At 44.2% G+C, this 11,363-nt stretch overlaps 1 protein-coding gene across 2 annotated transcripts in view; it reads left to right on the top strand.

Moving 5' to 3' along the window:
* Positions 1-6,688: 6,688 nt before the first annotated feature.
* Snrk (SNF related kinase) overlaps positions 6,689-11,363 on the top strand; it is a 49,790-nt gene continuing 45,115 nt past the window's right edge. For both annotated transcript variants that reach the window (XR_003711392.1, XM_028767314.1), the window contains exon 1: positions 6,689-6,760. The gene's annotated coding sequence lies outside the window, so the exon portion shown is untranslated. The remainder of the gene's footprint in view (positions 6,761-11,363) is intronic.

Raw genomic sequence — 11,363 nt, 5'->3', positions numbered from 1 at the left:
TCTCTTGACCTCTCCTGGAACTAGATCTGGCCAATGAAATGTAACCAAAAGCTCTTGGTGGGACTGAAAAGCCATCTCCTTGAGGTAGACAAACTTTGAGGCTATGTCCTTCAGTCCTGTTAGGTGCCACAGGACCCAGGCATCTCAAGAACTTATTCCTACATTCATATCTAAAGCTCTCTCCATGGTGTCTGTTCACCAAACCTAACAGTACTTACTGAGTGCTCACTACCGGTGAGTTGGCATGTGTTAACTAGACGCTACAGTGTTCCATGTTCTGAGCTGGGTCCAGGAAATAAATGTCCAGGTGGATTGGTATACATGAACTGGAAAGCCCAGACCTTGGCTAACAGGGGTGGGTATGGGGGACGGGTAGGGGGTGTGTAAGTGGCCATCGAGCAGACTGTGTGCATGCTACTAATTAAAATCTCAAAGTACGGGACTTCTGATTTCTAAAGAAAATCTAAAATCTTATTTTATCTTCCAAATTAACTCTGCCAGGATGTAGGACTTCTAATTTTGACAGAGTAAAACCATACTTGCCAAAAACCAAAACGACCAAAAAACAAAAACAAACAAACAAAAAAACCCACTTCTCTTTTCTTCTTCCCATTCTGGTTTTTATTTGTTTTTGTTTTAAGTCAGGGTCTCATTAGCTCAGGGTGGCATCAGATTCATTCCGTAGCCTTAGAGTTGTCAATCCTCCCGGCCATGGCTCCCAGGTGCTGAGATTATAGGCGTGCACCACCATGCCCACCTGTATTATATTGATTTTCTATTGTTGCACGACAAATTTCCACAGACTTAGCAGTGTAAAAACAGATATTTGATGTTTTTGTCTCACTGGGCTGACTGGGCTCTGAGGCTTCGGAAAGAATTTGTTTCCAAGCTCATTTGGGTTATTGAAGAAAAAAAAAATTTCAGTTCCTTTCAGCTGCCGGAACGATGTTATGTGTCCTGTCCCTGGGCTAGTGATCACCACATAGAGACCTCCCCTGGTCCCTTCTATGTCACTCTTCCATCTATAAAGCGGTGCCACACAGAATTCTTCTTCTCGTGCTTAGGATTTCTCCAACCTACAAACCAGAAGCTTTCTCTGTTTTCTCCCCTCTGTTGAAAGACGAGCTCATGACTACAGGAGGCCTGTCATACGACATTATATAATTCTCAACATTATATAATCATAGGAGTCCCATATCATGTAAACAGGTCTCACTCCTGTTTTAGAAGAGAGGGATTATCAATGTTAGGCCCTAAAACAAATCCTGCTATTATTCAAAAAAAAAAAAATCAAAATCACCAAAGCATGTTCTCTGAGAAAGACGGAATAACAAAATTCTCGGGAAGAAATAACGGAGAAATCTCAAATATTGGGAAGTAGCAACAGACTTTTTAAGCCAGGGGTCCTAAGAAGATCACACAGCAAAGTAGAAGTTCTTTGAAAGTACTAGAAGCAGAACCACTGCCCCTCAAAATGTGGGAGTTGCGGCTAAGTAAAATGTCATGGTAAATGTAGCCTTTAATGACCAACTCAAAAAAGAAAGAGTCCAAGAAGAAAGCAAACTAAACCCCTAACAGAAGATAGATGATAATAACCAGAAAGGAAATTGACAAAAGCATAAAAAATAGGGCAAAAGAGTAAAAGCCACAGTTGATCCTTGGAAAAGAAAACAAAACTAAAAATCTTAGCTAGTGAGTGAGTGATGCTGCCATTAGCCCAGCAGAGGTGAGGAGACTTGCTAAGAGACGGCCTTAAGAAAAAAGTAGACATCTTAAGTGAAGATAGCTCGGATACTCAGAAACAGACAAACCATCTAAGCTAATCTGAGGAGAAACAGAAAGTCAGAACAGAATGACTAAAGAAATTGAATTACTAATTAGAAGTTTTTCCATAAAGAAAAAAACTGTGCCCTGGCTTTACTGTTGAAGAAGATTTGTCAAAAAAAAATTGAAGAAGAAATAAAAACAAATGTTAACAAGCCTTTTCAGAAAAACAGGGAGGAGACACACATTTGCTGATTCTCTGAGACCGAAGACATTGGAGGACAGCATGTGAAAACAAGCAAAACATTCCTTATAAAGTGTCACAGGTCGAATCTAGCAGCATCTAGACAGGATCAAGTTGGATTTATCCAAGGAGCTCAAGATTCACTTAGCGTTCGAAAATTAATGCTACATACCAAAAAAAAAAAAAGACCATAGGCTGTGTGAATACACACAGGAAAACCATTTGACAAAATACAATATTCATTTATGATAGAACTCACAACAAACTATGAAATTTCTCAACCAGATAAGAAGCATCTGTAGAAAGAAGCATCACACTTAATAGTGAAATGTCTTCCCTTTTTCCCAGTCCAATATTGTTACAGACAGCCAGTTAAGCAAGCAAAATAAATGAAAGGCTTCCAGATTGGAAAGGAAAAATTGTCTTTAAGTGGCACGTGTAGAGATTTTTCAGTTCCAGAGAACTCCAGAATCAGACTGGAGCGGGGCACCAGTGGCTATCCCAGACAGCAGTGGGTTTCCCAGACAGCAGTGGTTATCCCAGACAGCAGTGGGTTTCCCAGACACTGGGTTTTGAAGCTGAATATGGATTTAGAGGTACGAAAGGGCTGGAAGCAGAGGAAGGAGTAGTAGGTGGTGTTTTAAAGTAGAGAGGACAGAAAGGTAAAGGTGGGGTGGTGCAAAACAGCAGTTCTCTTTCTGAGAAGTGGGGAAGTTAAAGGCACACAGAAACTACAGTGAACACCAGGGGTGTATAGTCTTTCACGGAGACTGAGGTGGGAGGATTGTGAGTTCAAGGCCAACCTAACACAGTTTGAAGATGCTCTGGGATGTATATGAACAAGAGAGAGAGAGATGGGGGGGGAAGGAGACGGGGGGGGAGAGAGAGAGAAAGGGAGGGAGGGTGAGTAGAAAGAAGATGAAGGCAGGGGCCAGGATATAAAGGGTTTTGTAGACTATATAGAAGTTTTGAACAAGTGATTGTTTGCTATGGGATTATAATGTGCATATAATTTTGAGGGGCATAAATCAAAGTTTGTACGTATTTTTAAATTTATTTATTTTATTCACTGTCGCTCTCTTCAGACACACCAGAAGAGAGCATTGGATCCCATTACAGATGGTTGTGAACCATCATGTGGTTGCTGGGAATAGAACTCAGGACCTTTAGAAGAACAGTCCGTGCTCTTAACCTCTGAGCCATCATTCTAGCCCCAAAGTTTGTATATTTTGACATATCATGTTGTGTTGATTTTATACTAATTTTATACTATTAGTGTATACTATAGTAAACAGATTAGAACTTAAATCATTCAGTTCCCAAATAAAAGACACAAAACCTTTATATTTATAATAAACCATAAAGCACTAGAGCTGGCCCGATATCAGCCCTCCTTGCTATTTTGTCTACTTCCCTTGTCAATAATCCCAAGATATCATTTGCCATGTTTTGCCTGGGCCACCCTTTCTCCAACAGGCTGACCATGTGCTCACGATCTACGTACCCCATGGTGAGTTTTTCTTCCCCTCTCTTTCATGGTCCCTGCCTCAGACCTCAAGCTCAGAACTGAAGCCCTGCCTACCTTTCTTCAGCCCATTTACAGGCTGTGGGCATCTTTATTAACCAATCAAAGATAACTTAGAGGCAAGATTTATGCAACAAAAGCTGGTATACACGAGGATCTGTCTTAGAGCAACCAAGTCCTGGAATACAGTATTTAGCATTTACATACATAGCAGTGTCAAAACAATCCACTACACACTCACGTACTCACACACACATATGCACATACATGGTGTGCATGAGTGCACACACATTCACACACAACAGTGCACACACGCACACATATAAACATGCACACACATGCTCATGCACTCACGTATGAACACATACATTGCCACAGCATCAATTCACATCTGCGATAAGAGAGTTAGGTGGGATTAAGTGACGCCAGACAGTAAAGAAGGAAGCCTTTGAGGAACTCTTAAGGCCATTCCAATGAAGAAGTATTTCTGTGAACTGGGATGAACCCAGAATTTACAAGTGCGTTAGAAAATTTAGAAGTATGTTAATGTACAAAATGAATAGTTGAAAATATAAAAGAAAAAAATCAGTCAAAACTCAAATGTTCACTTTAGCTGGATAATCACTATCTGTTGCTTTAAATATACTTAAAAAAAAACTTTTCTTGTAACTGATGAAAAAAATAATAATGCCTGGCTGAGGTAAGCTTGTTAAACACTCTGCTTTCTAGGGTCAAGAAGAGAAGGATGGTTCTTCACTAATCTGCTTGGTTTTCACATCTTGATCTAATCTGTTGCCCCTCCTGGTTTTCATCTACTAAAGGACTTCTTCTTTAAATAGTTGCCACTCTGTTGCTTTTGAGATCTGAATTAGAGGCTGTGACACAAGGTTGCAAGCTTCACCTTGTCATTTTGTAGCATGCATCTAATTAAGGCTTCAGGCAGGTCCATAAAAAGACCCAACATTAAGAAACCAGTGTGTATTAAAGAAAGCCTTGGGGAAGATCTGAGAAGGGGGTTTCTTCATTAAACTAAGCAAATTTGATTAAAAGCCAAGTAGAGTAATAATACCTTAATTTGTATTTAAATATTTTAAAACATTGCTCAAGCATAATCATATCATGTTAACTAACACACTGAAGGTGTGGGGGATAAAAATGGGTCATCTTCTTCCCAGCATCGCCCCAGCCTCCAGGGAAACCCTATAGATAAGTAAATGGCTGCCTGTGGAGAGCACTGCATGTTCATCTCAGGAAGATAACCAAAGCGGATTTCATTGAAATCAGTTTATAAATTTGACTCGCTTCAATGTATTGCTTTGGTCAGAGTCCGGGTTACACAGCAACAACATAAACACTCATGTGCTATAGCCACTGTCCTGCGTTATAAATGTTCATTTGGTGTGCAAACTTGGCCAATGGACTTCCCTTGGGAGACCATTACAAGTGATGCTTTTACTCCTTCGTCGGCCACAGTGTCCCTAACTAGTGACAGTTCCCAGAGGGCAAAGGTCTTTCAGCAAAAGAGCGGATTGTGCAAGTCCTAGCTAGAAGCAGTTGCTCAATGTGTGTCTAAATTAGAATCTCCCTGGCAGAGCTCCTGAGATGGCTCAGCAGGTGGTGGTGCCCACTGCCTCAACTGCTAATTCGAGTTCCATCCCCAGGACCCATGTGGTGGGGGACAGAGAGACAGAGCTATCTCTTTTACAAGTTGACTTCTACATGGATGTTTTATGTGTGTGTGTGCACACACACACACACATATATATACACACACACATACACACACATGTAAAAAAAAAATAAAAAAGAAAGAAAAGAGAAACAGAAAGAAAAAGAAAACATTGCCATGTCAAATGACACTGTCCTTTCATGATCCTAAGTCAGAGTGACTGCAGGTAGGGCCTGCAGGAGCAGAGGCCAATCTTGGGTTTTCCTATGTGCACTCTACCACCCAGGGCTAAAGCACTGGGATAATTGGAAGTTCAAGTCCACACTTCAGTAGAAGATCTTGTTACTACCCAGAGAGGCCACCTTCCCATTCAGTCTGCTTTCCAGCCATCTTCAGGCATGCAAAGTGGATGTCGTAGTAAAAATAAAGAAATAAAGGAAAATAAATAAATAAAAATAAAGGAAGAAGACTTGCCATTTTCTGACCAGCAGAGATGGCAAAAGCCATTTAGATTTCTTTGTCCAGTCAGCTGAGCCAGGTTTGGACATATAAGAAGCTCATTTTGCTTGTGTCTTTCTTTACTGGGGATGAGAGTACACAGAAGGAAAAGTAGGTGAGAGAAACCTGGCACCTGGCTTCTCTTCAGGAGCCCAGAGGACTAGTCTCCCTGGCTCATTATCCTTCCAAGAGCTAGAGCTGGGTGTCCCCTCCTTCTTGTCCTGCCACTACTAACCTCCCTTTCTGAGTCATCTTGAAGCAGAACCATGAACAGCCAAGTTAGTGCCTGATGTATACTTCTCCATGCAGTTTCTCAGAGGCTGCTTGGACTGACCAGTGTCTTCTGACTCTGGAGGCAAGTCTACATTCAGGTGCTGGGCTTTTTGCTTCTTTCTGACTTAGTAGTAACAAAACCAACAGAATTCTTCAAATGGATTCCCAGAGAGAAGAAACAGTAAAGAAAAAAAAGTTTGTGTGTGTGTGTGTATATATACATATATATGCACATGTCTATGCATGTTTGTGATATATGTATGCATACTTGTGCATATACATTTTTTTTGTTGTTTTGCTGTGTCTCATTGCTTAAAGCTAGATGGGAGATAGGGTGAATCTTCATGGACAAAGTGCCTGCGCTCCTTGCCCTCAGCCTCAAGATGCAGTGCCTATCCTCAGATATCCCCTGAAAGCTGTAGCTGCTATGGCCTGCCGCTGTCCATCGTCCTGGTGCTTCCTTCGGTATAATCTCTACTCTACAGTGACCGTGCTCTCCCGAGTAGGATATGCTCAGGCCAGACCGGACACCCTTCAGCAGTCCCCGAGCTGGCCTGTAGGTGCGCCCGGCAGCCCCGCCCCGCCCGGCCCAAGGCCCCGCCCTCACACGAGACCCCACCCCATCGCTTTCGTCAGGATGATGCAAAGCCTGCGCATGCGCAGAGGGGCCGCACCCCCTGGCCGCCCGCTCGGTATTATGATTAGCCCTGGGTGCGGGGTTCCAGCGGCCGGGAGGGAGTTGTCGACGCCGCGGCCGCTGCGGACGGATGCCCGCCTGCCGGCTGAGGTAGGGCGAGCGCGCCGCGCCGCGCGGGAGCGTGGGCCGGGCCTGCGCTTCTCCTCAGCGGCCGCCTCAGCGGGGCTGGTCGGGCGCCGCCGCAGGCGTAAAGTAAGTTGCGCGCTCGGCCCGGGGTGCCCTGCGCGGAGGACGCGGCCCGCGGCGCCACCCCGGCCCCGAGCTCGCCCGGCCTGCGGGCCTCACGCAGCCCGGCCCGGCCCTGCCCTTGCGGTCGCCGCGGGATTGCGGCAGCGCGGGAGTCGCGTCGCGACCCCGCACCGCGCCCGCAGCGGGCCCCGGGCGACGCGAGCTCCGCGGGCCTCAGTTTCCCCGCGGGCCTCGGGTCCCGCTGCAGAGCCGGGCGGCCGCCACCTCACGATAGCTCAGGGACGCGGTTGTCTGCGGAGAAGGGCGCCGGGCTGCGGAAGGGTCAGCGGTGCGGCTCCCCGGGGACTGCTCGGATTTTTTCGCGTTAGGAGACGCCGTTCTTTTCCGTAGACATCGCCTGTTGATTTCTTTCGGAACGATTTGAAATAAAAACAAACACCTTGTTGCCTTTTGCTTGGATTCGGGAGCCAGGAAAGTGGCAGCCCTTTATGCTTAGGCTTCCTCACCAGTTCTCACCAGTGGGGTCAGCTACAACCTAGGAGCTTCGCTGTGAGTTCGGGTCATGTACGCATTGGAGAATTTCTCTCGGGGTTCCTAAGACAGTAGAAGTCAGAGGAGGCAGGGCCTCTGGGCTGTCAGGTTCCTTACTTTCCTTTCCATTTAAATGAGCGTATTCTACAAGTCTTAGGAGTCTTGGTGAAGCCACCTCGATGCTTGAAGCGTTTTTGTCGGGTTTAAGGTGAAGTAAGTGATGGACCTACAGGTGTACAGCTCTTTCTGCTGAGTTTGCAACAGATTCCTGTCCAGCGTCAAAAGGCTCAGTTTGGATTCTTTGTAGGGATTGGGACACTGTCCCAAATTGGTCCTTAACTTATCACAGTGTGTATCGGTGTAGTTGGAAGCCCAGGTTGTCAAGGATTATGTAATCAACTTGTTAATTTCTAATCTTGTTACAGTGTTTTCCAGATTTATAAAACCATTCCCTTCAGGAAATCTGTCTTCAACGTCTGCTTAAATATTTCTCTTGGAATTGGGTTCTTGAAGAAGAATGTTCTGTATGCGTGGTAATTAAAACGTACTAATTAGACAAGTTTCTTTCAAAGAACACCAAATACATAGCAATTTTTCTGACTGTCAATGTAAAATTGACCCATTTTACAGACCTAGGGATGAAAGAAATTACATGACATTCCCAAGGTCACATATTGAAGCTGGGTAAAAAAAAAAAATCAAGGGCATAGCACTGACTTCAGATTCCTGTCCTTAAAGCTTTCTGATCAGAAACTCTCAATGCCACTTTTTGACTTTTAAAATTTTGCACAGTCAGTTATTTTATTTTATGCAGAAATTGTCTTTTATCCTTTTATGCTCATTTGAGTAAATTTTATAGTATTCTGAGTAAATTTTAATGAATGATTGCCGTATGACACATTTGATTAAACAGTGGTTCTCAACCTTCCTGATGCTGAGACCAGTACATTTCCTCATGGTGCGGTGACTCCTAACCATACAATTGTTTTCGTTGCTACCTCATAACCATAATTTTATTGCTGTTACGAATCACGATGTAAATATCTGTGTTTTCTGATGGTCTAAGGTGACCCCTCTGAAAGGGTCGTTTGATCCCAAAGGGGTCACAGCTCACAGTTGAGAGCCACTGGTTTAGAACATCCAAGAACTGGAAAGTTACGCGAATTTTTATTTTGACTTTTATAGAACAGACATACCGATTAGGTCTGTAGGTCATGTAACTTAATCACACAATCCTAAAAGGAAGCCTTTAAATGTCTTTTAGTTAAAGTTGAAGGACATTTGTGTTGTTTTTACTGGACATATCCACACTAAAGTGAGGTTGCATTTCTCCTGTTGAAAGTGAAACTAAGTAGAAAAGGCTGTTTGGGGAGGTGGTGAGTAGCTGTGAGGCTAAGCACTGGTGTTAAATAAGACGTGATTTGTCCCTATTCCACCTTTGTGAGCATCAGGTCATTATACTGCCTAGGATGAAAAAAGTTTTGTGAATTTTCTACACAGCCTGGATTTTCTGACTTAAACACATAGGTGGGAAATACTGAAGGCTTACTTTAACAGCATCTCAGCCACAAGATAGAATTTTTAGCTAAAACATTTTTTGTAGGAAAGCTAATTCAGCACCAAATAGTGTACCAGTACTTGAGAGTCAGAGGTAGGAAGGGTCAAAATTCAAATCTAGCCTGGGCTATATAGTATCTGTGGCTTCTCAAGAATAAAAGCATGTGTGATAACATACACACACTCCTGAAGCATTTGTGGTCAGACATACACACACACACCACACACTCACCACACACTCCCAGGACTGGGGAGGTTGAGGTAGGAGGATCATGAGTTTGAAGCTGGCCTGGATTTCATAGCAAGTGCAACCATAATGAGACTTTTCCTCAAAATACAACAAAATCCTGCTGTTCAGGATGCAGATACTCCCCATTGTGTGCAGATAAAAATCTTAGGTCTACTGAGGTAGAAAGGTTGAGTAGATTTGGGAGGATAAATTTAGACTTAACCTTAACCATGTATTCCTGGAGTTTTTAATCTGTTTGGGAGGCCCCAAGGTAGAAGGGTAGCAGTAGGAGAGAGAAGAAACCAGTTTCTGCCCTTAGGTGCTTGGAAGCAAGCTATTGTGGAAACAAGTAAACTCACAAAAGGATTGCTTTTGACAGGAATCAAGACAGCTGCTTTTAGAGAGGGAGGCAGTGAACGAACGGTAGGGGGTGCTTCTCACCAAAGATCAGTCTCTAAGCTAGAATTCCAGGCAGGGAGTTGAGGGAGGAGGTGGTCCTGGTAAGAGAATTCAGACTAAGTGTAAGGAAGGGAGTTGAGGTAGACACAACACAACTGCACATCCTATAAAGCGTTTGTAAAGGGAGGAAGGTATGACGCCAGCTTTGGGGTTTGTTGGCATCTGTTGTGGTTTGGGAAGAGCCACAGTGTCAAATCCAAGAGGTCTGGTGGCCTTGGGAGCAAGCACTAGAAGTGTGGTCTTGGCCTGGGACGGACCGAGACTACACTGCGTTATTTTCAGAATTATTTTTTCATCTGCTTTTCTGTACATCTGTTTTGGGTTGTGGTCTTTCACCCGTTGGGAAACCATTTCTTGCCTTTGATGAGAGAGGACCTTGCCTACAGATTCCTGCTTGGTCCTCCCTGAACATTGATCTTTCCACTGTCACTTCAAGAGCCTCCCAGGAATTGCCCTGGCACCTCTAGAATTTGGCCTGTGCTCAGCAGGCTCTTCCATGCCTATCAGGTCTCTCCCCCTTTCTTAGGCTGAGAACCCTCATCTGCTGCTGATAGCAATTCAGTCCAGTGATGGGCCATGGTCCATCCATGGGACATGATGTTTTAAGTGTCTCCAAGTGCAAATTAAGAGAGTCTATCCATCCATTTCTGTTTACCACTCAATTGCAGATTTGCCTACACCATTTATTGTTGGGTATGAAGTCAGCATCCCAGCATATGGTAATATGACTGACATGGTAACTGGTCAAACCACAGCTCCAGTGGGCCTGTTTTTCTCAGCTGTTGACATGTGGTTACTTTCTCAGGCAACTCTTTGAAGGCTGACTGGTTTGGTTCTTGTATCCCAGGTGGGAGCCATGCCTGATATAGTATGCGCACTCAAGAAATGTCTTCATCAGTTACAAGCCTAGTAATGGAAGTCATGCCTATTTTAATGCGGCCAGGCTGCAGTTTCCTTGTTTTTCAGGCATACAGTTTTGGAGCTAGAAGGAAGTCTTTCACTCTGGCAGCATCTGTGGATGTTGTCCTCCATCTCCAGTCTGAGGTTGGTACCCCAGCTCTCATGCTCCTCGTTCCACACGTCTCTCTGTTTGCCCCCGTGCTGCGCTCTCACCTCTACATCGAGTCTCTTCCACCTGATCCCTGCCGTCACCGTCCAGATTCTGGCAGCCCTCAGTTCTGAGCCACTGGTAATCATTTACCGGGAGATGTCTCTAGTTGTCTCCTTAGCCATCTTCCAGATGAGTTTCGTCCTTCCAGTCAGATCTTCATTTTGCAGCTGGACTAATTTCTGAAGCAGTCATTTGATTGCTATTCCTTTACCTGAGATTTCTTCATAAAATGTGTCAGTATGTTTTAGGTAGATACTATACCTAACAGTTACTATATATGTACAGATACTATACCCCTGGATTACAGAACTGAATAAGACACACATGATTTGTACAACCTAACTTACCTAGCCAGTGGGAATGCAGAATAATGACTACCTAGATATACAAATCTGCGACACACAGTTGTGATGATAATGGGACAGGATGTTGTGCTGTCAGTGTATATGGGGAGCTGGTGTGTGACAGGAGGTGGGGAGAGCACCGAGGATAATCAAGATGGTGACCTGTAAGCTGAGTGGTAAAGCATTAGTTAGGGATAGCCAGACCTCAGGAAAGATAATTTGGTACCAGGTCCTTTGGATCTGTGTTCCACTGGTAGTACTGCCCCATCACAG

This window comes from Grammomys surdaster, unplaced genomic scaffold (assembly GCF_004785775.1).
Source record: "Grammomys surdaster isolate TR1022 unplaced genomic scaffold, NIH_TR_1.0 172, whole genome shotgun sequence".
Taxonomy (NCBI): domain Eukaryota; kingdom Metazoa; phylum Chordata; class Mammalia; order Rodentia; family Muridae; genus Grammomys; species Grammomys surdaster.
Note: the sequence above shows the minus strand (reverse complement) of the source record. Positions and strands in the feature narration are given on the sequence as shown.